Here is a 26,991-nt window from a genome sequence, read left to right as displayed (position 1 = left end):
CTATGCACATATCATACAATTAAACATTTAGTAAACTCTCAATCATTCATGCAAGATGTTTAATTTAAAAATGTGGATTATATCAGCCAGACGCTGTGGACCTGGTTTAAAGTGTACAACTCTGTATTCCCAAAATAATTTTTATCCTTTATGGTTCTTCTTAACAGAAAAAAGAGAAAAAGCACTGACGGTATTTCTGCAGCTTTTTGTTTTATTACGCAATTCAGATGAAGCCTAAAAAACAACCTGAGTGACCTAAATTAGAAGCTGTATTGTTTCCTCCCACACACCATGAGGTTGAGCTGGATAACTTATCTATCTTTAAAGGTCCCCATGAAGACACATTATTTTTTGTTCTACAGCATGAGGCATTTTGTTTTCTACAGTACGTTTGAGCCAGTCACGATATTTAGAAATGTCAGTATAGACATTGGGGAAATCTGGGTAGTGACACTTATTGTTTCGGTTGAATGAGACAACACCAACAGCTATCCCGTTGCACACCAGAGGGCCACCAGAATCACCCTGTAAGAATGAGAATTTTTTCAGTTATTCTAAATGTATCTAACAATGTTTAGACTATCAATATACTCCAAACATAAAAGACATACCTGACAGAATCCTTTGTTTGTATTATATCCACCAGCACAGATCACATTGGGTGGAAGCGTATACTGCCACGTCCCATTGCAGACTTCTTTATTGATGATGGCACTTTGACCACTCTCAGATCGTTACTGGGGTTGTTGGTTTCAGTTTTACCCCATCCAGCAACAGAACACATTTGATTGTCACATAAGGAAATATCATACATTGGAATGCCAATGGTCTTTACTCTGTTGTTTACAGAAGCTTTCCTTGAAAGCTGAAAACACACAAAGGGAAAAAAGCATTTAGACTTACAAATATCCAAGTTCTGTTTGCACATCCATGACTGAATAAAAATATGTCAACACATTTATAGGATTTAGCTTTTTTATAATAAAAAATAAAACATTTAGAACTATCAATATGCACAAGTCTTTGTATGTAATATATAATGAGATGGTGCTACTTTTAGAAATGAAGCGGTCTTGGCTTGGTTATCATTATAATATTTGTGATGGTAAATATTATCATTTTAAGGTTCAATTACAATGAATACTATACTTTATTGTCACTCTACTACAAAACCCTTTTTTTCCCTAAAGCATTAAATCCATTCTCAAAAAAAGCTGTCACTGCAAATATAAGTAGAAGCTTCCAAAGTAAAAAGTGGATTCTTTTCACTATAGACTATAATGGAGCTTTGCTTTATAAAATAAAAATGAAGATTTTTCTTAAACATGCAGAGGGAGAGGGGGAGATAAAATGAATCAAAAATTGTATGTGACTTAGGTTTTTAGCTAAATGTTTGTACTCTTCGCTATGTTTTGTATAAAGCCTCTTACCAGCCTGTCAGATATTCAATACCAGCCAAGTGTCTGCTTATACGTAACAGGACAACAACAAAAAATTATATTGCCATGTTGTTCTATCTATTTTTTAAATCTGTTTCACAGATCTCTAATCTGAAAATGAATTTGTCAAAGCTAAAAAGGTAAATTTACGACACGATATTTACATTTGTCAGAAGCTTCTTTCCAAAATTGAGAAAAGAATTCATCTCCATGCTAAAAAAAGTGGAAATGGCATATTCTGCCCCCCTCATGTTAGCCCTCTGTTCATATCATTTAGGGTTAATAAGGTCTTGGAAAAACTTAACAAAAACATTGCACATATAGAACAATTTCCTTTGTTGAGATTCCATTATAGGTTATTACCATTAAATACTTTCCTCTTTATCATCTAATTCTGTACTTAACCTTTATACAGATGATGCCACTGGGACATCAGGCGAGTCAATATGGGATCATTAGAAATAATAAAAATAATGATACTATTAGTAGTGCTACTGCTAATCTAACATACTGGTAATAACAACTATGGTGTAAAATAACACTGATAAATGCTGATAAGATTAATAACTGTTAGTAACTAAAATATTTAATATAAAATATTTTATAAAGTTAAAATATACTTACTTTGAGAAGCACAATGTCATCGCCATACTCTACATCCCGGTAATCTGGGTGTTTGTATGTGTATTCAACATTTATTTTCTCTGCATTTGAACTCTTGAGATCATGACTTCCCAAAACAACCACATCAAGTTTGCTGAAATTAATTAGGATAAGGAGGTTATTGATACAGTAACTGCAACTAATAAACAGAATTAAACCATAGACTTACGGTATATTGCAGTATGCTGCAGTGACCACAAAATCCTCACTGATCAAAAAGCCTCCGCACACATGACGCCCATCGCTTTGGACAGAGACCATATACCGCATTGAGTTTGCAGGGGCCTTTTCTCCATTTATGATGTTGTAAACTAAAAATGTGAGTAGAAAATACAGTAGGTCAGTGACTTTTTTATTTAAGAATAAAAATTTCTGAATTGTTCTTACCTGTTTTCGGGAAGAATATCAGAACAAAAAGGGGAAATGTATTGAAGCCAAACATGGTGTCAGCAAATGGTGCCAGACTGATTCTAGCTGTGCAAAAGTTTTTAAGCTGAGCCTTTTATATACTTTACTTTCAAGTGTTCTTATCCAGGAAAATCAATATTTGCTTCACTTTTAACCACATCCCTTTCATATGCAACAGGAAGAACTTAAATTATCTTTTATAATCTTGAATCTCAAAATTCTGAAGCTAATACTATGTAAGTAAATATGAGAAACGCTTCTGTTCTCTCTGTTATTATTTCTGCAATACCATTTTGTAATCTATTTATACACTGCTTTTTCGATATAACGTGTTCCTTTGCTCTTGAAAATCTCTGAGATCCAAATAAGCCTCACAGATGAGATCCAGGGCTTACAGTTACAAATGACACAAAAAAATACTTCAAAGGCAGGAAGCATAATCAGTTTATCCATTGATTTGTTAAAGTTGTTGCCACATGTTCACATATTTTCAGACTGCACATTAAATTCTTAATTGAAACTTATGCGATTTGATAACCTATATCTTTCATTTGCATTTGAAAATTCTCAGTCATCCGGGTCATGGCAACTACAAAACAGGCTTTAATCAGAGAAATTGATCTGCCTTTGAGTTAGAAACTACTTAGGAGGGTGGACCTCTTTAGGTTTTAAATCCTTCCAACAACAGGTTGCTCAGGTGTTTGCACACAGAATGGGCAAGGACTCCTGTATTGGTGTCAAAAAAAATGTCAGTCTTGTATTTATTTCCTACACCTATAGGGAAATGATAAAAAAAAAAAATGTTGTTTTCTTCACTTGATTAGGGGCTGGGTAAAAAAATGGATTTAATCGATTTTAAATCGATTACTATACATTTTAACAAAATCGATGTCTAGCAAATGAGATCGATTCATTTTTTAGTGTCGCGCGTGACGTTCACATTTAAATGAGCAGGAAAGATGCTTTCAAGATGACTTTAAGCCAGACAGCTGCAAATATAGCAAATAGGTTAACTGAAGACGTTAACAAATTGGGGTTTAGCAGCAAACACCCTCTTGTTGTTTCAGACAACGCTGCACATATGGTTTGTGCAGTGAAGATAATGCAGCTCATGCATGTCTGCTTGCTCGAGTGAGGCTTCACTTTTTCCCTTTTCACAAACAAGTTTGCACTTTTGAGACAGTTTTGTTCACATCTCAACTTTAAACTGTCCGATTTACAAGTTTGCACTTTGTGTTTAATATGACAGGAAAAATAAAATACATGAGTAATTTGAAACACAGTTGAACCACTTTCATTATTGTAAAAAGAGATCAAATCGAAATTAATCGATTTAGAACTGTATGAATCAAAATTGAATCGATTCAGGACTTTGGTGAAAATATCCAGCCCTAGTCAGAACCTTTAAAAGAATAGCAGGCAGGAAGAACTGGAGGAAAAATCAGAATCTATAGTTAGGGGCGAAGACCAGGGTCAGAGCCAGGTGATCAGAAGTCAAATGAAGCACCAGAGGGAAATCCAGGACAAGGTTAAGAAACAGTTCCAGGTTAGGAGACAGCCAGGCAGACAAACAGATCAGTGTCAGGCAGAACATGCAAGCAATCAGGTCAGACAGGGACAGATCAGGTTTTTACTGATCCAGGTTATTAACATTGATAGTTAATCAGTATCTCTTTATTTGTCATTTTCCACAAACAGTTTACTGTTCTCAGCTGTTAAAGTGGCGGATAGCCATATATCATACGATAATGTCCTGTCCACTACAGCCATATTTAATAAGGTCAAATTTTGGCTGACAAAGCTACCAAAATTTTACCATAAAGGGATTGTTGTGGTTTTTCTTTCTTAACTACTCAAAAATTGAAACTAAGTTTTTATAAAAATTCAAAGTTCTCAAAAGGCAGAAAAAGTCTTCAACCAAAAATTGTAAAAATCAGGCAGAGGTCACGGATTTCCAAGTCCAGAGTGTTTTATTGCAAAACACAGCATCCACACTGAGCTGTTCTCCGGAAAACAACTGACAACACAATGAAACAGCTTCCCTTTTATACATTTCGAGCTATGGGGCTCCTCCCCCAAGCTCCTCCTTTCTTTTTCATCATTTCACATGCATTTCTTCGGTTAAGTCTAATTAATTTTATTTTACCGGTGGAAAGTCCTTTTCAAAACACATTTTTTATATATTTAATCAATAAACACTTCATTACATGTCATGATTACTTTTCTTATAAGTCATAATATCATATGTTGCTATTTAATCATCAACCATTATTTTCCAGCTATTATTATTTCAAAACACAGTTTTCAGTTTAGTTTTTATTATTTTAAAACAATGTTTTCATCCAGTAATTATGATTGTAACATTTCACATAAAACTATTCCGTGATCTATGCTTGCAACATTTCACATCGAACTAGGGTGCTCAAAGTTTCAGTAAATCATTACATTTGTACTGCTCAGGGTGTGAGTGTTTTGAAACCTATAGCTCCACTTTCCAAACACATTTTGTTTAACTAGGCTGGGTACATCTGCGCCGATGCTCCTCCAACCGGCCTTATCTTGACTTTTCTGCTGCTTCTGAGGCCTAAATAACCTTGGCCATCTGCCCTTCTGTTGCTGTACTCGGCACAGTAGTGATCCCAACCATCTGCTGTGCCCAAAATTCCATCTTATCTTAGAAACTTACCCTTGCAAAAGCTACACCTTAGGATTACTCATTAACAGTCTACTCCTGCAGAGGTGCACTATCTAATCAGCCTTATTTGTACAGCTGTACTGCTCTCAGCTCAGTCCTTTCTATGTCAAGGCACAAAATGTTTAGACTTTCAAACCAAGCCCTTTATTCAATGTAAAAGATGACATGCATATAACTTTAATTATATAACTTTAATCATAGGTGCGCACTAATTCTCTACAGGATCAATATTCTATTGTTTTTTTTTTTGTATGCTCTTGCTGTAGATGAACTGTTGTCTAGTGGTTTTTAACTTCATACTTTTGAGATAGGCCCCATAATCTCGACATTACCTTTATGCAATTAAGAGACAAAAGCATCATAACATGCACATATCATACAATCAAACATTTTGTAAACTCTCGATCATTTGTGTAAGATGTTAAATTTAACAATATGGATTATATCAGCCAGAAGCTGTGGACCTGGTTTAAAGTGTACAACTCTGTATTCCCAAAATTTTTTTTGTCCTTTATGGTTCTTCTTCTTATTAGAGAAAAAGAAAGAGAAAAACCACTGACGGTATTTCTGCAGCTTTTTGTTTTATTGTGCAATTTAGATGAAGCCTAGAAAAAGCAAGAGTGACCTAAATTAGAAGCACAATCTCTCTACTTACACACTATGGGGTTGAGCTGGATAACTGATCTATTCTAAAAGTCCGCATGAAAACACATTTTTTTTTTCCTACAGCATCACTGAGCCAGTCACAATATTTAGAAATGTCGGTATAGCCATTGGGCACATTTAGGTAGTGTCAGGGTTAGTTTTGGTAGAGGACCCAAATGCAGAGGCAGACAGGCTGAGGAGATTTCTGGGTAGTTTAATGGGGCAAAAACAGTAACAAAGGCAGGAATGCAAAAATCCAATTAATAATCAAAAGCAAACCAGAACTATGGAGACATCTGGGGAAAACCAAACACGAGGAGCCAGGGAGAGACGAGGAACGTGAACGGCAGCATGGGAGGACAGCAAAGACAAGGAACCAACAAAGAGTGAGAGCAGAGGGAGAGCATATATAGGAGACAGAGACAAAGGGAGGGCTAACGAGCAGACAAGGAACAGGTGTGAGAGGAGACAACGAGGGAGCCAAGGGGAAAGGAACATACACACACACACACACACACACACACACACACACACACACACACACACAAGAGGGCAAAAGAGGACAACAGAAAAACTTGAGAACTAATATAAATCTAGAAATACAACAAAACTGGAATTAGGCTAATAAATCTAGAAAACAAGGAGCAAAGAAAAGAACAGCAGAACCACGACCATGACAGTGCCCCCCACTTAAGGGCGGATCCCAGATGCCCAAAATGTCCAGAAACAAAAAATAACCCCCCATGGGTGGGCGGAGGGGGAACCAGGAAGGAGGGCACGAAATACAAAACCAAATGCAGAGTCCAAACAAAACCAAAACAACCCACCCAAGGTGGGCGAGGGCAAACAAAGTCTCTGGAGGGCGGCCGTGTGGCCGGAGGCCAGGAAGAGTCACTGGAGGGCGGCCGTGAGGCCGGAGGCCAGGAAGAGTCTCTGGAGGGCGGCCGTGAGGCCGGAGGCCAGGAAGAGTCTCTGGAGGGCGGCCGTGAGGCCGGAAGCCAGGAAGAGTCTCTGGAGGGCGGCCGTGAGGCCGGAAGCCAGGAAGAGTCTCTGGAGGGCGGCCGTGAGGCCGGAGGCGAGGCACAAGCTCAGGAGGACAGCGACGGCGACGCTGTCTCTGATGAAGGAGGCTCTCTGGAGGAGGACGGCGACGGCGACGCCGTCTCTGATGAAGGAGGCTCTCTGGAGGAGGCCGGCGGCGAAAGAGGGCCTCTGGAGGAGGCCGGCGGCGACGCCGTCTCTGAAGGAGGAGGGCCCCAGGAGGGGGCCGGCAGCGACAGATGGCCTCTGGAGGAGGCCGGCGGCGACAGAGGGCCTCTGGAGGAGGCCGGCGGCGACAGAGGGCCTCTGGAGGAGGGGTCCGGCGGCGACAGAGGGCTCCAGGAGGCGGCCAGCGGGGACGCCGTCTCTGTAGGAGGGTCTCTTTAAGACGCCGGCGGCGACGCCGTCTCTGACGAAGGAGGGTCTCTGGAGGTCGCCGGCGGCGAAGCCGTCTCTGACGAAGGAGGGTCTCTGGAGGTCGCCGGCGGCGACGCCGTCTCTGACGAAGGAGGGTCTCTGGAGGTCGCCGGCGGCGACGCCGTCTCTGACGAAGGAGGGTCTCTGGAGGACGCAGGCGGTGACGCCGTCTCTGACGCAGCCGCAGGAACCTTGGGGGACGCCGACTGCGGCACAGGAACAGCCTCAGAGGGGGCCGCCGACTGCGGCACAGGAACAGCCTCAGAGGGGGCCGCCGACTGCGGCACAGGAACAGCCTCAGAGGGGGCCTGGAGTGCCCGCTGAGGGGCCGTGGAGGCTTGGAGCGCCCGCTGAGGGGCCGTGGAGGCTTGGAGCGCCCGCTGAGGGGCCGTGGAGGCTTGGAGCGCCCGCTGAGGGGCCGTGGAGGCTTGGAGCGCCCGCTGAGGGGCCGTGGAGGCTTGGAGCGCCCGCTGAGGGGCCGTGGAGGCTTGGAGCACCTGCTTAGCTTTATTTCAGAGAGCATTTTAGTAGTCTGCTCAGGGAAATCAGGATGACTCTGAACAGGCTCAGGGGTCTCAGGCGCTAGGCTAAACGGCCCTCCAATGGGCTCAGGAGTCTCTGGTGCTAGACTAAACGGCCCTCCAATGGGCTCAGGAGTCTCTGGTGCTAGGCTAAACGGCCCACTAATGGGCTCAGGAGTCTCTGGCGCTAGTCTAAACGGCCTGATAACGGGCTCAGGAGTCTCTGGTACTGGGGAAACCCCCCCACTAATGGGCACTGGAGCTAGGGAATCTGGCCCTCTACTGGGCACTGGAGCTAGGGAATCTGGCCCTCTACTGGGCACTGGAGCTAGAGAAACTGGCCCGTCAATGGGCTCTGGAGCTAGGGAAACTGGCCCGTCAATGGGCTCTGGAGCTAGGGAAACTGGCCCGTCAATGGGCTCTGGAGCTAGGGAAACTGGCCCGTCAATGGGCTCTGGAGCTAGGGAAACTGGCCCGTCAATGGGCTCTGGAGCTAGGGAAACTGGCCCGTCAATGGGCTCTGGAGCTAGGGAAACTGGCCCGTCAATGGGCTCTGGAGCTAGGGAAACTGGCCCGTCAATGGGCTCTGGAGCTAGGGAAACCGGCCCGCTAAAGGGCTCTGGAGCTAGGGAAACCGGCCCGCTAAAGGGCTCTGGAGCTAGGGAAACCGGCCCGCTAAAGGGCTCTGGAGCTAGGTAAACCGGCCCGCTAAAGGGCTCTGGAGCTATGTAAACCGGCCCGCTAAAGAGCTCTGGAGCTAAGGACACTGGCCCGCTGAAGGGCTTGGGATGTGCTGGCTGACAGGGAACTGATGGAGGTGGAAGGAAAGGGAATAGATCCTCCCTTTGCCCATAAAAGTAGTCCCATAACTCTGACTCCTCAATATGTGGTGCTCTGACTGCAGTGGGTGTAATCATGGCGACTGACTTTAAATCTCTAACTCGGGGAGCTAACTGCTGATCATGGAGGTGACGGCCAAGGCCATAGGGGAAACTGACCTGAAGAATAGTGGGATTGAAGCAGGCGTCAGGCTGACCCGCCGGAGAGGGAGTGGTGGCGCCAGGCTGACCCGCCGGAGAGGGAGTGGAGGCGCCAAGCTGACCCGCCGGAGAGGGAGTGGAGGCGCCAGGCTGACCCGCCGGAGAGGGAGTGGTGGCGCCAGGCTGACCCGCCGGAGAGGGAGTGGTGGCGCCAGGCTGACCCGCCGGAGAGGGAGTGGTGGCGCCAGGCTGACCCGCCGGAGAGGGAGTGGTGGCGCCAGGCTGACCCGCCGGAGAGGGAGTGGTGGCGCCAGGCTGACCCGCCGGAGAGGGAGTGGTGGCGCCAGGATGACCCGCCGGAGAGGGAGTGGTGGCGTCAGGATGACCCGCCGGAGAGGGAGTGGAGGCGTCAGGATGACCCGCCGGAGAGGGAGTGGAGGCGTCAGGATGACCCGCCGGAGAGGGAATGGATTTCTTCCCCCGGCGGCGCTTACGCCTGGAGGAGGCAGACGGCATGGGGGGACCAACAGCTGGTGAAGGTGGAGGAACCGGACTGGAGGCGATTGAGAGCAGAGTTGGAAGGAGGTGAAGTGATGGTTTGGGTGGTGGAGGTCTGTTGAAGAGTTGGGCGCTGGCTGCTTGGTGGTTCCACTCCAACTCTTCAAACAGTTCAGACAGCACTGGGGGAGAAATGAGTTTGCAGTTTGTGAGGAGAATTTGCCTTAGTTGGCCAGCTGCACTCACCCTCTCCTCAGGCGGGCTGAGACTGGCAATAGTGTCCAGAGCCTTTCCCAGCTTCAGGAAAAAATCCCTCAGGGTGTCCAGACTGGGCTCTGCTGGGTCCATTGTGGTTGGTTCCTATTGTCAGGGTTAGTTTTGGTAGAGGACCCAAATGCAGAGGCAGACAGGCTGAGGAGATTTCTGGGTAGTTTAATGGGGCAAAAACAGTAACAAAGGCAGGAATGCAAAAATCCAACTAATAATCAAAAGCAAACCAGAACTATGGAGACATCTGGGGAAAACCAAACACGAGGAGCCAGGGAGAGACGAGGAACGTGAACGGCAGCATGGGAGGACAGCAAAGACAAGGAACCAACAAAGAGTGAGAGCAGAGGGAGAGCATATATAGGAGACAGAGACAAAGGGAGGGCTAACGAGCAGACAAGGAACAGGTGTGAGAGGAGACAACGAGGGAGCCAAGGGGAAAGGAACATACACACACACACACAAGAGGGCAAAAGAGGACAACAGAAAAACTTGAGAACTAATATAAATCTAGAAATACAACAAAACTGGAATTAGGCTAATAAATCTAGAAAACAAGGAGCAAAGAAAAGAACAGCAGAACCACGACCATGACAGGTAGTCACATGTACTTTTTCGGTTGAATGACACAACCCCAACAGCTATCCAGTTGCACACCAGAGGGCCACCAGAATCACCCTGTAAGAATGAGAATTCTTTCAGTTTTTCTAAATTTATCCAGCAATGTTTAGACTATTAATATACTCCAAACATAAGACATACCTGATAGAGTCCTTTGCTTGTATTATATCCACCAGCACAGATCACATTGGGTGGAAGCCTATACTGCCACTCCTTATTGCAGACTTCTTTATTGATGATGGACACTTTGACCACTCTCTTACTGAGGTTGTTGGTTTCAGTTCTACCCCATCCAGCAACAGAACACATTTGATTGTCACATAAGGAAATATCATACATTGGAATGCCAATGGTCTTTACTCTGTTGTTTACAGAAGCTTTCCTTGAGAGCTGAAAACACACAAAGGGAAAAAGCATTTAGACTTACAAATATCCAAGTTCTGTTTGCACATCCATGAGTGAATAAAAATATGTCAACACATTTATAGGATTTAGCTTTTTTATAATTCAATTCAATTCAGTTTATTTATATAGCGCCAAATTCACAACACATATCATCTCAAGGCACTTTACAGTTCAACCAGATCATACAGTCAAAGTTTTCTGTCTAAGGAAAACCAGTTGATTGCATTGACTCATTGACTCAAATACAATCCCTCACACTAAGCATGCTTGTAGCGACAGTGGAGAGGAAAAACTCCCTTTTAACAGGAAGAAACCTCCAGCAGAACCAGGCTCAGTGTGAGCGGCCATCTGCCGAGGCCGACTGGGGTTCAAGGAGACAGAAGCAGAGATACAAAAAGCAGCTGTAAAAGGCGGCCCCATCCAGGAAACACACAGCCAGGCAGACGAGCTCCGAGCCAGCTCCCATTCCAGAGGACGAAGAGAGCACATCCACTCAGTCACGGTCAGAGAAACAGGACCACACTGGAAAACAGGCCGATCTCCAACACCTATAAACAAGGGTGTTGATGGAAGCAGCACAGCTGATGTTTCTTTCCAGGATGACGTCACAGCCAAACAGGAACAGACGAGGCAAAGCTACTCTGAGGAAAAGCAGAGAGAGCAGAAGGTTAGAGATTGAACTAACAGATTCTGCAGAATAGGAGAACAGAGAGAGAATGAAGCAGAATGATTAAATGGGGGTCCCTATGTCCTCCAAAAGTCTAAGCCCATAGCAGCATAACTATAGAGATAGCTCAGGATAACCTGAGCCACTCTAACTATAAGCTTTATCAAAAAGGAAAGTTTTAAGCCTAGCCTTAAAAGTAGATAGGGTGTCTGCCTCACGGACTAAAACTGGTAGTTGGTTCCACAGGAGAGGAGCCTGATGACTAAAAGATCTGCCTCCCATTCTACTTTTAGAAATTCTAGGAACCACCAGTAAACCTGCAGATTGAGAGCGAAGTGCTCTGTTAGGAACATAAGGAACAATCAGATCTCTGATATAAGATGGAGCTTGGCCATTTAAGGCTTTATATGTGAGAAGGAGGATTTTAAATTCTATTCTTGATTTAACAGGAAGCCAATGAAGAGAAGCCAGGATAGGCGAGATATGATCTCTCTTTTTAATTTTCATTAGAACTCTGGCTGCAGCATTTTGGATCAGCTGAAGGCTTTTAACTACAGTTTGTGGACTTCTTGATAGTAAAGAATTACAATAGTCCAGCCTTGAAGTAACAAATGCATGGACTAGTTTCTCAGCATCACCCCTGGACAGGAGATTTCTAATTTTTGCAATGTTCCTCAGATGAAAGAAGGATATTCTAGAAACCTCGTTGATATGGGATTTAAATGACAGGTCCTGATCAAAAATAACACCAAGATTTTTTACTTTATTATCTGAAATCAGTTTAATCCCATCCAAATGAATTGACTGGCTAATCAGCTTCTTTTTCAGAGACTCTGGTCCAAAGACTATAACTTCTGTTTTGTCTGCATTCAGAAGCAGAAAGTTAAGAGTAATCCAGGTTTTTATGTCTTCAAGACATGCCTGTAATCTATGTAATGGGTTAGTTTCATCTGGATTTATAGACAGATATAGCTGGGTATCATCAGCATAACAGTGGAAATTAATCCCATGCTGTCTAATAACTCTACCAATTGGGAGCATGTATAAAGTAAAGAGAATTGGTCCTAGTACTGATCCCTGTGGTACTCCACAGGTAACCTGTGAGCATGTGGAAGATCTGTCATTAACATGAACAAACTGAATTCGATCAGATAGATAAGATTTAAACCAGTCTAGTGCTGTTCCTTTAATTCCAACAAAATATTCAAGTCTTTCTAAAAGAATATTATGGTCAACTGTATCAAATGCAGCACTAAGATCTAACAGGACGAGCACAGATACAAGTCCATTATCTGAGGCCATGAGAATATCATTAGTGACTTTCACCAGAGCCGTTTCAGTGCTATGATGAGCTCTAAAGCCAGACTGAAACTCTTCAAAAAGTTCATTATGGTGTAAGTGATCGCAAACTTATTTGGCAACTACTTTCTCAAGAATTTTGGATAAGAAAGGAAAATTGGATATAGGTCTATAATTAACCAAGTCATCTGGGTCAAGAGACGGTTTCTTAAGCAGAGGTTTAATTACAGCAACCTTAAAAGCTTTAGGTACATATCCCTGTAACATAGATAGATTAATCACATCTAAAATGGAGGAGGAGATCAAAGGGAATACCTCCTTAAATAACCTGGTTGGAACTGGATCTAACATACAAGTTGAAGGCTTAGATGAAGACAATAATTTTGCTAATTCAGAAAGTTCAACTGGATCAAAGCAGTCTAAACCCGGTTCAGATTCCATGACTACCTCAGGTACAATCGCGGATAGAGGAGTGCTTATGATCTTATTTTTAATAAGATCAATCTTATTTATAAAGAATCCCATAAAAGCATTGCTGCTAAGAGCAGGTGGAATGGACGGTTCAACAGAGCTATGGCTCTGGGTGAGTTTGGCAACTGTATTAAAAAGAAATCTAGGATTATTCTTATTCTCCTCTATTAATGAGGAGAAGTATGCTGCTCTTGCTTTACAAAGGGTCCTCTTATACAGCAGTAAACCATTTTTCCAGACTTGGAAGGACTCCCGCAGGCCTGTGGAGCGATATTTTCTCTCCAGTTTCCTAGCATTTTGCTTCAAAGTATGCAGCTCTGCATTAAACCAAGGAGCAAGCTTTCTATTTTTAACGGTTTTCATTTTCAAAGGAGCTGCGTTGTCTAAGGCAGTACGCAGAGAACTAGCAACCCCATCAACAAAATCATCAACCTGTGAAGGGGAATAAGCTAAGCTTTTGCACTCTGCAGCACTGCTCAGTGACACAGAGGAGAGAGAAAGTGAAGCAGATTCTTTAAAATTTATAACTGCACTATCTGATAAAGATCTACTAAAATTGAACCTTCTTTTGGGGGAGGAGAACTCTGTTAAAGTAATCCTGAAGGTTATTAGAAAGTGGTCAGAGAGGACAGGGTTGTGAGGAAATACTGTTATTTCTTCACATTCTATGCCGTATGTCAGCACAAGATCCAAAGTATGAAGATGAGAATGTGTGGGACTATTCACATTTTGAACAAAGCCAATAGTGTCTAAGATAGCATTAAAGGCTGCCCTTAAGCTATCACCTTCAATGTCAGCATGGATGTTAAAATAAAAAATAACAAAACATTTAGAACTATCAATATGCACAAGTCTTTGTATGCAAAATATCATGTGATGCTGCTACTTTTAGAAATGAAGCGGTCTTTGCTCGGTTATCATTATATTTGTATAATATTTGGTAATTATTATCATTTTAAGGTTCAATTACAATGAATAATATATTGTCACTCTACTAAAACAAAAACTTTTTTTTCTAAGGCATTAAATCCATTCTCAAAAAAGTTGTCGCTGCAAATATAAGTAGAAGCTTGCAAAAGTAAATAGTGGATTTTTTTTACTATAGTCTTTAATGGAGCTGTGCTTTATAATTTAAAAACTAAGATTTTCCTTAAAAATGCAGAGAGAATGGGGGGAAAATTAAAAATTGTATGTGACTTAGCTTTTTAGCTGAATGTTTGCACTCTTCACTATGTTTTGTGTAAAGTATCTTACCAGCCAAGTGTCTGATTATATGTCACAGGACAACAACAAAAAGTTATATTACCATGTTCTTCTATCTGTTTTTTAAAACCATTCTACAGATCTCTAATCTGCAAATGAATTAGTCAAAGCTTTCAATATTTAATCTGTTTGTAATCATGCATTGGTGTAAATAGGGGGTGCATATCGTTTTTATATATATTATCTAAGATTATATGATTAAAAAAAAGGTAAATCTATGAAGTTTTTACACTTATCAGAAGCTTCTTTCCAAAATTGAGGAAAAACATATTACTTTACCAGAAGTATGGCATATTCTGAATGCCCCGCTCATGTTAGGCTTCTGTTCATATCATTAGGGTCAATATGTGCTTAGAAAAACTGTACAAAAACTTTCTACATGTAGAACAATTTCCTTTGTTGATATCCGATTATAGGTTATTACCATTAAATATTTTCCTCTTTATCATCTAATTCTGTACGTAACCTTTATACAGATGATGCCACTGGGACATTTTGTGTGGATTGACAGGCGAGTCAATATGGGATCATGAGAAATAATGAAAATAAAGATACTATTAGTAGTAATACTGCTCATAATATCTAACATAACGTTAATAACAATTATGGTGTAAAATAAAACTGATAAATGCTGATAAGACTGATAACTGTGATGAATATAAAATATTTAATTTAAAATATTTTATAAAGTTAAAATATACTTACTTTGAGAAGCATGATGTCATTACAATACTCTACATCCTGGTAATCCGGGTGTTTGCATGTGTATTCAATATTTGTTTTCTCTATATTTGAACTGTGGAGATTATGACTTCCCAAAACAACCACATCAGGTTTGCTGAAATTAATTAGAATAAGGAGATTATTGATGCAGTTCATCTGCAACAAATAAAACCATAAGACTTATGGTGTACCGTATACTGCAGAAGTTACCACAAACTCCTCACTGATCAAAAAGCCTCCGCACACATGATGCCCATCGCTTTGGCCTGAGACCATATACTGCATTGAGTTTGCAGGGGCCTTTTCTCCATTTATGAAGTTGTAAACTAAAAATGTGAGTAGAAAATGCAGTAGATCAGTGACTTTTTAATTTAACAATAAAACACTTCTGAATTGTTCTTACCTGTTTTTGGGAAGAATATCAGAACAAAAAGGGGACATTTATTGAAGCCAAACATGGTGTCAGCAAATGGTGCCAGACTGATTCTAGCTGTGCAAAAGTTTTTAAGCTGAGCCTTTTATTTACTTTACTTTCAAGTGTTCTTATCCAGGAAAATCAATATTTGCTTCACTTTTAACCACATCCCTTTCATATGCAACAGGAAGAACTTAAATTATCTTTTATAATCTTGAATCTCAAAATTCTGAAGCAAATACTATTTAAGTAAATACGAGAAACGCTTCTGTTCTCTCTGTTGTTATTTCTGTAATATAATTTTGTAATCTATTTATACACTGCTTCTTTGATATAACATGTTAATTTGCTCTGGTGTATGTGACATTATTGTTCTGATCTGACAGTTTTATGGTATTATGCCTTCACTGCTCATTAAAAATGGTGGAGGCCTTAGAAATATAATCATGTGGCCTAGAATTAGTTACCACACTGACACATTTCATTAAAATCTGTGAGATCAAAATAACAAATCCATTGATTTGTTAAAGCTGTTGCCACCTGTTCACATATTTCAGATGGCACATTAAATTCTTAATGGAAAGTTATGCAATTTGATAATCTATATCTTTCATTTGCATATGAAAATTCTCAGTCACCCGGGTCAATGCAACTGCAAAACATGCCTAAGCCAGAGAAATTGATCTGCCTTTGAGTTAGAAACTACTTAGGAGGATGGACCTCTATAGGTTTTAAATCCCTCCAACTGCAGGTTGCTCAGGTGTTAGTACACAGAATGGGCAAGGACTCCTGTATTGGTGTCAAAAAAAATGTCAGTCTTGTATTTATTTCCTACACCTATAGGGAAATCTAAAAAAAAAATGTTTTTTACACTTGCTTTTAACTCCATCAAATAGTTTTTAATTCCATCTATACTGAATGTAATGATCTGCAATACCCCTTTACCATGGGACCGGCGTGAGTAGCTCACAAATTGTCTTTTTTCCTTTTTACAAATGATAATTGCACCTCAACAAACTTGCAATAAAGAAGCACTAACCATTCAGTTGGTGGATTTTTAGCTTCATGTAGCCCAGGCTCCTCGTAATTCATGGTCTGTGGTGTAAACACGGTGCATCTGAATGCACAGCAGTGAACTTCTGGTGTGAATGCACTTTATGGCCGAATCCCATTTCGACATTTTAGCTTTGCAGGCCAAAAATTAATACTTGTTTCATCCAGTGATACTTGTAAAACATCAAGGGTTGTCTGATTTGTGATTGTCTTGTACTAAGACCTGCTGTGTAATATATAAATTCTATTTTATTAATGTTGCATCTGGACCAAAAAACTGCTTGTGTATATTTAGAGGAAACTGTGATGGACATTGTCACAACTATCTTTCTTTGGATATCATAATCTGCTGCAAGTGGTGTCAGCAACTAGGGCAGAAACCTCTGGAAACCGAGACAGAAGATTAGTGACCAGGTTAGCTTTACAATGTGCATCAATCACAAATGTAATGGTCAATGCTGGTTGACAGTAGCGCTGATGTTGCTGTCACTGGTCAGGAAGTCCCAGAGAATAACTCCTGCTGAATTATGATGATCCATGGTCAGGCAGAGGGTCAGAACCTTTAGGAAAATAGCAGGCAGGAGGAGCAGGAGGAAAAACCAGAATATGTAGTCAGGAAAGAGGTCCAGGGTCAGAGCCACGTGATCAGAAGTCCAATGAAGCACCAGAGGGAAATCCAGAAGGAGGTTGAGAAACAGTTCCAGGTTAGGCAACAGCCAGGTAGACAAACTGATCACAGTCAGTTAGAACATGCAAGCAATCAGGTCAGACAGAGACAGATCAGGTTTTTACTGATTCGGATTATTAACATTGACAATAAATCAGTATCTTTTTTTGTCATTTTCCACAAACAGTTTACTTTTCTCAGCTCTTAAAGTGGTTGATAGCCAAATCATATGATAAAGTGTTGCCCACTACAGCCATATTTAATAAGGTAAGATTTTGGCTAAACAACACTGCCAGTATTTTACCATAAAGGGATAACTATTATATGTATTTTTGTATGCTCTTGCTGTAGATTAACTATTGGCTAGTGGTTTTGAACTTCATATTTTTGAAATGGGCCCCATTATCTGGACATTACCTCCATATGCAACTAAGAGACAAAAAAAATCATACCATGCTTATATCATACAATTAAACATTTTGTAAACTCTCAATAATTTTTGTATGCTGTGTAATTTAACAATGTGGATTATTTTTGCCAGCAGCTTTGGAACTGGTTTAAAGTGTTAGGAACCCCATTTGTGTGAGTTGTGTTTTTGTTTGTTTTCCCTCCACCACCAGGTGGCGCCTGGTTCTCGTTGGCCTTCTCACACACCTGCGGATGGTTGCCTCATTACCGGAGGACTCTTAAGCTGCTGACTGCCACTACCTTGACGCCAGTGTGTTTGTCAGTTTTGGGTACTCTAGCCAAGCTGAGTTTTGCTGAGTCAAACTGAGTTTTTGTCAACCTGAGTCTTAACTTTGTTGTTTTTGTCTTTGCCTCTTGGCAGGAAGTCATCCGGCAAACTGGATGTTTTGGACCTTTTCCCTCTGGAAGGATCATCTGAGTTTCAAACTGAGCAGGGGATTCAATAGCTTGTGAGACCATCCTGATCTCGCGAGCTTTCAAGGTTTCACTCGCAGATCAGTCTGGCTAATTTCCGTCAAAGAAAATTTGGAGCAGTTCACCAAACGAACGTCCAATCAGCGTTGGCTTTGAGGCGGGTTGAGGTGTGACGCAACGAGAAGCGCGACAGTTCAGTCTACAGAACATGGCGGCTTCAGCCGATGAAACTAGCATTAGCGTGGCTATCGAGCAAGTTTTATCGGAAATTATAGAGTATTTCTTCACTGAAAGAAGAGCAAAACACTGCTTTGGAGGCTTTTCTCAGTGGAAAAGATGTTTTTGCTCTCCCGACTGGTTTCGGCAAGAGTTTGATCTATCAATTGGCTCCTCTTGTCGTGAAGAAAATGGGAAAGGTGAAAAATCCCATAATAGTGGTAGTATCTCCGTTGGTTGCCCTGATGGAAGATCAGATCAGAGAGGCTGGGAAGCTAGGAATCTCTGCCATGCAGCTCGGAGGAATCAACGATACAGACATCCTCCATGGCCGAATACAGTTGGTGTTTGGTAGCCCTGAGTCTTGGTTACTCAATGAAAAATGGAGGGATATGCTTTCCTCCGAAGTATACGGTGAAGACTTGGAGGAGATTATCGTTGATGAGGTGCATGTCACATATAAATGGTAAGTTTAAAAACGTTAACGTTAGTTACGTTACCTAACTTAATTGTATGTTAAACAATGTCATTAGGTCCTTGAAGTCAAACAAACGATAGCTAACAACAATACCTAACAACAAGCACTAGCAATTTGTTCATAAGCAACGTTGGCTCAGTCATAAAGGATGAAGATTAAAATGTTTTTTGTATCTTATATACACGTCTAGACTGCTGGAGATAGGCACCAGCACCCCTCGCGACCCCACTTGGGACAAGCGTGTAAAGAAAATGGATGGAGGGATGGATGGATATACACGTCTATATTTATAATGTATGTGAACACCAAACAACCTATACAGAGTGATGAGCTAGCTAGCGTTAACTAAGTTAACATTGCCCTGGCTGTAAATGCTCCTATGCATGTTATCAACCTTTACTCAGTAAGACTCATTCTTGGATCTCTGTTTCTCTGTTTTGTGTCGATCAGGGGAGAGGGTGTAAAAGGGGAGGCTGCTTTCAGTGAGAGCTTTGCCAGACTGGGAGAACTCAGATCCCTTGCCAAAGAAGTTTAGGTACTTAAAATGGTTATTGGGGGCCAAAGCAGTGAAGCTCTGTAATCATCCATCGTGTTTATACCTTTTCTTATTATGTGTGTTTTAGGGATGCATGATATAATCGGCCCCCTATCGGTATCGGCCTGTATCGGCCTTAAAACTGAATATCGGACATCGGCCACCCCACCGATATTTAACCCTATATTTGATCCGCTTCTGAGTTTCTAAAGTCTAAAAAAAAAAAAAAAATACTACTTCTTCTTCTTTCTCAAAAACGTCTTTTTTACAGACTTAAAAACTTCTAAAGACGAGAGAAAAAATATTGATACATTAAAATATCACAATATCTTCATATGCTGATATATTGCCATTTAAAAACACCATATCAATCTCTTTTACTAATGAAATATTGCTATATGTCATCGTTATGCTACGAAATTCCCCCGAAAATTCACGAAATTTTGCCATATTTTTATATGTTGATATATTGACGCGGTATCAATCTATTTTACTAACAAAATCTCACAAGAATTTGCAAAATATCACGAGAGTTTGTAAAAGAATGATGAAATTTCACGAGATTTTGAAAGTAAAATAGATCGATACCGCGTTTTTAAAAATCAATTTGATATCAGCATATGAAAATATATTTGAGTATATTATTTTTCAAAGTGTCAGAAATGGATAACAAAACTGCTATTTTCAATGACTACTTATTTTTGTCCAGCTTTAACATCGGTATCTATATAGGTTATCGGCTACATGAGTTTTAAAATATCGGCATATCGGATATCGGCCAAAATCCCAATATCGTGCATCCCTAGTGTGTTTGCCTTTTTGTCTTTCAGGTACACTTGTGTTAGCGCTGACAGCATCTGCTGATACCAAGAACAGATGCCGTGTGACCAAGCTGCTGCGATTGGAAAATGCAACTGAAGTAATTGTGAGCCAAAACAGGACAAACATCAGGCTTGGACTGACACAGGTTCCTTCCAATGAATGCATGGACTGGGTAGTGAAGGAGGTCAAAAATAAGGCACTGTCTATGTCCCCCATTATTATTTATTGCAAATCATTGAAATCAGTAGGGAAGGTGTTCAGCTATCTTAAAGCAGAACTTGGTGAAGACGCTTGGATTGACAGGGACAAGGATCGTAAGGCTGAACACCTTCTGATAGGAATGTTACACAGTAAAACACTCACACAGTATAAAGATCGAGAGCTGGCATCGTTTAATGGAGAGGGGAGCTGCAGAGTTGTTGTAGCAACAACAGCTCTCGGGATGGGCTTGAATTTCCCGAATGTTTCTCATGTTGTCATGTATGGATCACCAGACGACATAGAGGATATTGTTCAACAGGTTGGACGGGCCGGCAGAAATGGGTTGCAATCACATGCAATTTTGTATGTTATCAAACAGTCTGTCAAGGTTGATAAAGTAGTTAAAGGAGTGATTGCCACAGGCACACACAGCTGCTTTAGAAAAGCTTTATTCTGCCATTTTGAGGAGCACACCACAAGTGTCGAGCAAGGACATCTGTGCTGTACCCATTGCCACTCTGTATGTTCATGTGCATCTGGTGTTTGTGGAGAGCCTATTTCTAAATATGAGTTGTTAGAACCAGATGTTTGCATTGATTTGAAATGTAGATCGGTAACAGATGATGGTAGAACCTTAGTCAGGGATCTGTTGGAGGAGTACGGGAGCTCTTTAGTTAAAGACACAGCCCGTCTCTTCACTAGCAGGTCAGCCTGTACAGGATTTAGCGCTGAACTTATAGAGGCAGTAGTATAACACAGCAAACACATATTTGACTTGGCTTACATTATTAACAACCTTCCAGTATTCAGAGCATGCCATGCAAGATAAATTCTAATAGTAATAAGTGAGGTTTTTGGTGATATTGAGTTGGACATAAAGCCTACTTCCCACGAGGACAGCTTCACGGAGCCAGACATTGATTACACAGGTTATTTCAATGACGAAGATGAGGACTTAAGTGAGATGGGAACCCAATATAGCAGCATAGACTCAGACTATCACCACCATTCAGGTGCAGGTCATTAGTGTTTTGTATTTTGTTAAGAATTGAAATTACTTTGCCATGTACAATTTCTTGAACCAATGCAATTGGTTATAAAGTTGAATGTCACTGTTGCTCAAAACTGTTTCTTTTCACTTGTTAAAAAAGATTGATTAATGATACTTGCATCATTGTGAAAAAGTTTGGCATTTGTCACTGTGTGATAATAAAACAATGACACATGGTACCTTTGTTTGACTTTAATTTAAGTTTCAAAAGTGACAGCTAGTAAACATGCAAGTGCAATTAAGCAAATATTTACAGTTTTATTTACAAAGTTTTCAAATGGGTAAGTTCCTCCACTCTTTCAATTTGGACCTCATCCAACCCCGCAACTCACTGTACTTAAGTTTTGAGAGAATGTCTCTGTCAAACTTTGGGAAGGCTGTGAACTCTCTGCCTGGTTGGTCTTTAAACAGTTTGGCTTCTCTGATAACTTCAACCAGGATCAGGATGTCCTGATTCTAGCAAGCTGCATGGTGGATGCCACTGGACTTTGACACCTCCAGCTCCTTGTCGGTGTTGTCCATCATGTCATTCAGAACCCCAATGGACCTGCTGATCCTGTCTGCGGCTTGTTCAGTCATGTTGGGGCCCATGCGCCTCAAGAAGGACTTTAAAAAGTTATTGAGGTGTTCGAGGTGTAAGTCAAGGGAAATGTTCTTTCCCACCCCTCCCTTCCCATTCCAAAAACTGTTCCAGGTGAGGCTATGCGGAGAGCATGGCGTTGACCTGCAGGGTCAGTAAGAGTGTACTGCAGGCGTATTGTGTATGTCCGTAGGCCTTATAAAACAACAGTGCTACAGTGTACAACCTCAACAGCCTCTTTCCATCTCCTTCCTTCACTGCATCCTGTATGTTTGACAAAAATAAGCCAAAGCAGAGTCTTGCTTTGGTATGTTCTTTTTTGTGGTCCCTTGAACCTGGCCTGGTTGTATCTGACACAGACACTGAAGCTGCAGCAAAGCCATGTTGTTTTTCGCTCATGGTTCTCCCTTGCTGTTCTGTACTTATAGACCGCCTTGCAACCTGGCATGCGGCATGGGAGTTCCCGTTCCTTTAGAGGCTGGTCACTAGCAGCATCTCTGGCTCCAGTTAAAATGTCATCAGTGTTTGGAAACACAACAAATCTGTCCACAACTTGGGACACAACTTCATGCACCCAGCTCCTTCTCAGCTCCAGTGAACCAGTCTGGATGTGGTCAGGGATAAAGCCTTCTGGGACATCTATTGAGATATACAAAAAAGTAATGATGATTATTACTATTTTTAGAGGCAGCATTACATATACATGATATTTCCCTTGCTTCAGAAAACATAGTGACCAGTCACTGGTAGTCTGCGTATAGCTATGATTGTGCTCAACTGTTTAAGCCATTAAAGCCGTGAAAGTTTATGTTTAAGTCGTTGTACCATTATGGGAGAATTATCCTGCCATAATGCAAGAGCACATAATTTCAATTTGAGAAAAGAATTTAATCTTCTTGCACTCAAATAGTATAATGCTCACACTCAAAACATGCGCTCTCTCTCAAATATTTTCTCTTCTCTCTCAAATCTTTGTTTCTTCTCTCAGATTTAATGCTTCTTGCACAGATATTTTCTCCTCTCTCTTGCCTCCTTCTCTACGCGCACAAACCGCGCTCTGCTTGAGTCTCAGATACGCTCGCAAACCCATAGGCTCTGTAGTCTCTCTCTCAGATTGCAGTCGGATCGTCGCCTAGCAACCTTTCCAGCCAATAGAACGACAGCCTCAGAAAGGGTGCACTTGTCTAACTCTACTGAGTGTGTCTGTGATAAACCTTACCGACAATAAAATGGCTTTTTAATTTAAAAGCTATTAAAATAAGAAGCTGCAAAACAACAACAATCAGGAAAATAAAAAAAGGAAATAATCAAGGGTGATTCATACTGAAGTATAATTTTGGAGAAGTAGAAACAAGTATTGATTTCAAAATGTAGGGGAAAAATAAATTTTTTACAAAAAGTTAAAATGTTGGATAGTTATTTCCAATTATTATTATGGTGTTATGTGTCCAGTCAGCTTTCTTATTGATGTGAACTCTCAGGTATTTGAAACTCTCCACAGTTTCTATGTCCTGCCCCTGAATGTTCACACAGGGGTCGTCTCCTGAAGTCGATCACCATTGCCTTGGTCTAACTGGTGTTTAAACACAGGTGTTTTTTCTCACAACAGTCCACAAAGTCAATGATGACTGACCGGTACTCCAGCTCATTCCCCTCAGACACACAGCCCACAAGGTGAAGGTGTAGAAGGTGAAGAGAAATGGAGACAGGACGGTGGCCTGGAGGCCCCAGTGCTGCAGACTGCCACCTCTGACTGATAGCCTTGCAGCCACAGGGCTGTCAGTCAGAGAAAATCCTGACTTTGATTTTCTTATAGAAGTCAGGAGAAAAAGATTTCTCTTCCAGGGTCAAGTCATCCGCGCCTCCGAAAATTAACGATCTCACTCTTAACTAAATATAAAATTTGAGGTCTGATTAAACATGATAATACAATTTTAATAAATAAATACCTATTTTAATATCATAATACAGTACTTATTATTTATTAACCTGCTGATATAGCCAACAAACCGCATAGTAAGTCCAATGAAAAGCTCCTTTGAGGTGAAAACAGCGGTGGCTTTAAGAAGACATAAGTCTCCTTTTCTTTTAATGTCCTACTTGAGCTGCGATTGGACTACTCTTTCAGACCAATTGTCCACTCATACAACATTTTAAAACATCCATAACTCACTGACTGGTTAAAACGTAAAGATTTGCCATTATACTAACAAAGTATTTCAAGATAATAATTTAATATGTCGGTTCTTTGCTTTTGTACATAACAAACCACTAATTGTTTAAAATTACTTACTTCACAATTTTGGGTTATCCATAAGTACTGAACTTTGCTGAATCGAGCCACAAAACTACTGTAAATAGCAGTTTCAGCTGACGCTCTTATAAGTGGCGTAGTAGCACAGGCACACTCAGTAGGGTTAAACAAGTGCACCCTTTCTGAGGCTGTCGTTCTATTGGCTGGAAAGGTTGCTAGGCGACGATCCAACTGCAGTCTGAGAGAGAGCAAAAAAAATCCGCAAGCAGAGTCTACGGGTTTGCGAGCGTATCTGAGACTCGAGCAGAGGGCGGTTTGTGCGCGAAGAGAAGGAGGCAAGCGAGAGGAGAAAATATCTGTGCAAGAAGCATTAAATCTGAGAGAAGAAACAAAGATTTGAGAGAGAAGAGAAAATATTTGAGAGAGAGCGCATGTTTTGGGTGTGAGCATTATAAGTTTTGAGTGCAAGAAGATGAAATTCTTTTCTCAAATTGAAATTATGTGCTCTTGCATTATGGCACGATAATTCTCTCATACAGGTGTGTCTTGTGAGGAATCAGACCAGCATCAGTGCTGAGATCATGACAATCAGTTATTCTGACTAAGGCTACATTAACACTGCGGCCTGAAGTGACCCAAATCCGATTTTTTGGCCCATATGTGACCTGTATCTGATCTTTTCATGACAGTCTGAACAACACAGATCCGACTTTTTCCAATCCGAGCCAGGCCACTTGGCTATGTGGTCCATTGGTTCACTTGGCACCAGGACCTCCTTACTCTAGGCTGGATGTTGATGATTCGACTCTGTCATATCTTCTGACCTTCAGCCATAAATGATCCCAGAATACGGGGTTACAGCAGTTTCCTAAAGACCAGTACATCCTATAGCTAGGGTTTCTAATAGCTAGTGCTTCTAATGTAATGTTAAATAGTAGAGATGATAAAGCATGGGAGCTCATCTCTCTCAAAACTGAATTGTTAAGTCTGCTTTCCATTCATAAGAATTGAAAAGTTTTTATAAGAATAAGAAAATGAAAATCCTAGTCAATGACAGTATAACTCAGAACGAAATTACAGTATCAAGATCCCTAAAAAGGGACAGCTATTTAATAGTATTAAAAGCTTTGTCTGAGTCTAAATAAAGAATACAACCATCAACATTTCTTATATCTTCATATAAATTGTTGAATTACATAAATAATGCAAAAATAGTATATATCAGGGAGAAACCCTGTTTGTTCAGGGTGTTTGTTCAGCGACTGACTGTTTACTGAAAAGGCTGGACAGGCTGATTACTCCGTTCCAAACCTGCGGCATCTATGTAGGTGCATCTGGTCAAGTTTCCACAACTGGTAACTGCTCCTTCCTGAAGTCCCCTGCATGGTCGGCCTGGCCATCATTCTAAGTGAATAGTCAGTCGCTCCAGCCATCTGCTCCAACTCTCTCAGGATCTCCACCTGGAATCCACCCTTAAAACATCAGCCACTTACCATTCTCTAATCCCCTTACCCCCCCTGGTGGTCAAGATCCTCATCCTCAGATAGAACTATCCATTCATCCACCTTAGATTACTGTTGTTTCAAATTAATTTCCATTTGCCTAACTATTATTAATCAGTTGGGAGCAATTAGGAGACTTCTTTTCCAAAAAAATGAATATGCACAAGGCAACAACATAAAAAAGAGAAATCTCTTCTTAAGGATAATTTATTTAAGAAGAATAAAAGTCTGGAAAACACATTATTATCTAGCAAATCCTTCACCATTAATCCAAAACCAACCTAGATATAACTTTATAATTGGAACACTTCTTCTGTTCACCATTTTGTTACCTTGCAAAAACAGATTCTAAGGATTTTCATCAAGTTCAAAAAGTATTTTTAATGTTAAATTAATCTTACAAATATAGTATTATGTTCATACTGTAGATTACAAACAGTTTAGAATTTTGATAAATTCCATCAGCAGATTTTTTCATCCTCCCTAATTCAGTCTAATCCATCACACTTGGCTATTATTTGTCTATAATTTATTTTCCCCATTATATGTACATATAGTTTTGCAATAAAAAAAATTTGTCAATGACTCCTGATATGTATGTGTGAGAAAAACGGTTCGCCAGCTCTCGTCTCACGTCAGAGGAGGAGTAAGCAGATGACTTGCAAAAATTAAATGGTAAGAACCAGCGGACGACAAAATTCCAGTTAAAAAGCGTGTAGCAATTTATTTACTGGCGATGGTGAAGACAAAAAAAACAAAACAAACAAAATACTTTCAAATAAAGAAAACAAAACCGGCCATTGCAGGCAATACAAAAAACTGACAGCCTCACAGCAAGCTGACATTAAATAAAGTTTTTTAAAGAAGACCTTCCAAAGGAGTTTCTCCAACCAGCCCTCCAAGCAGCCCTCTAAGCAGACCTCTCAAGCAGCCCTCTAAGCAGCCCTCTAAGCAGCCCTCCCAAGACATTGTGAGTATGCCCCTTAAATAGACCCACCAATAATTAACCAATTGGGACAGCCCAACTGAACAGGAAGGCAAATCCCAAATAAACCACAGTTAACATTATAGAAAAATAAATACAGACAATATCATCATTCATACAAAAACATACATATTTATGAAATAATTTAACCATACAAACATTACCATTTCACCTACTTATTATCATGCAAACAATTATCAGACACACTGAAATCCCACTTAACACCCCTGCCCCCTAATAGTCTTTTCCAATGCCCTGGGACAATGAATAAGAGACTGGCTCCGATGCGGTACGTGTTTCCACACGGACCAGTATTCTGACGGACTA

The 26,991-nt window shown here is 41.0% G+C and overlaps 1 pseudogene; it reads right to left on the bottom strand.

Annotated features, from left to right (window-relative positions):
- Positions 1-202: 202 nt before the first annotated feature.
- On the bottom strand, positions 203-15,337 carry LOC119780676 (annotated as a pseudogene).
- Between the last annotated feature and the right edge of the window lie 11,654 nt (positions 15,338-26,991).

The sequence above is a fragment of the Cyprinodon tularosa genome, unplaced genomic scaffold (genome assembly GCF_016077235.1).
Source record: "Cyprinodon tularosa strain WSP-4 unplaced genomic scaffold, ASM1607723v1 ctg164, whole genome shotgun sequence".
NCBI lineage: Eukaryota > Metazoa > Chordata > Actinopteri > Cyprinodontiformes > Cyprinodontidae > Cyprinodon > Cyprinodon tularosa.
This window is presented reverse-complemented; position numbering and strand designations above follow the sequence as displayed.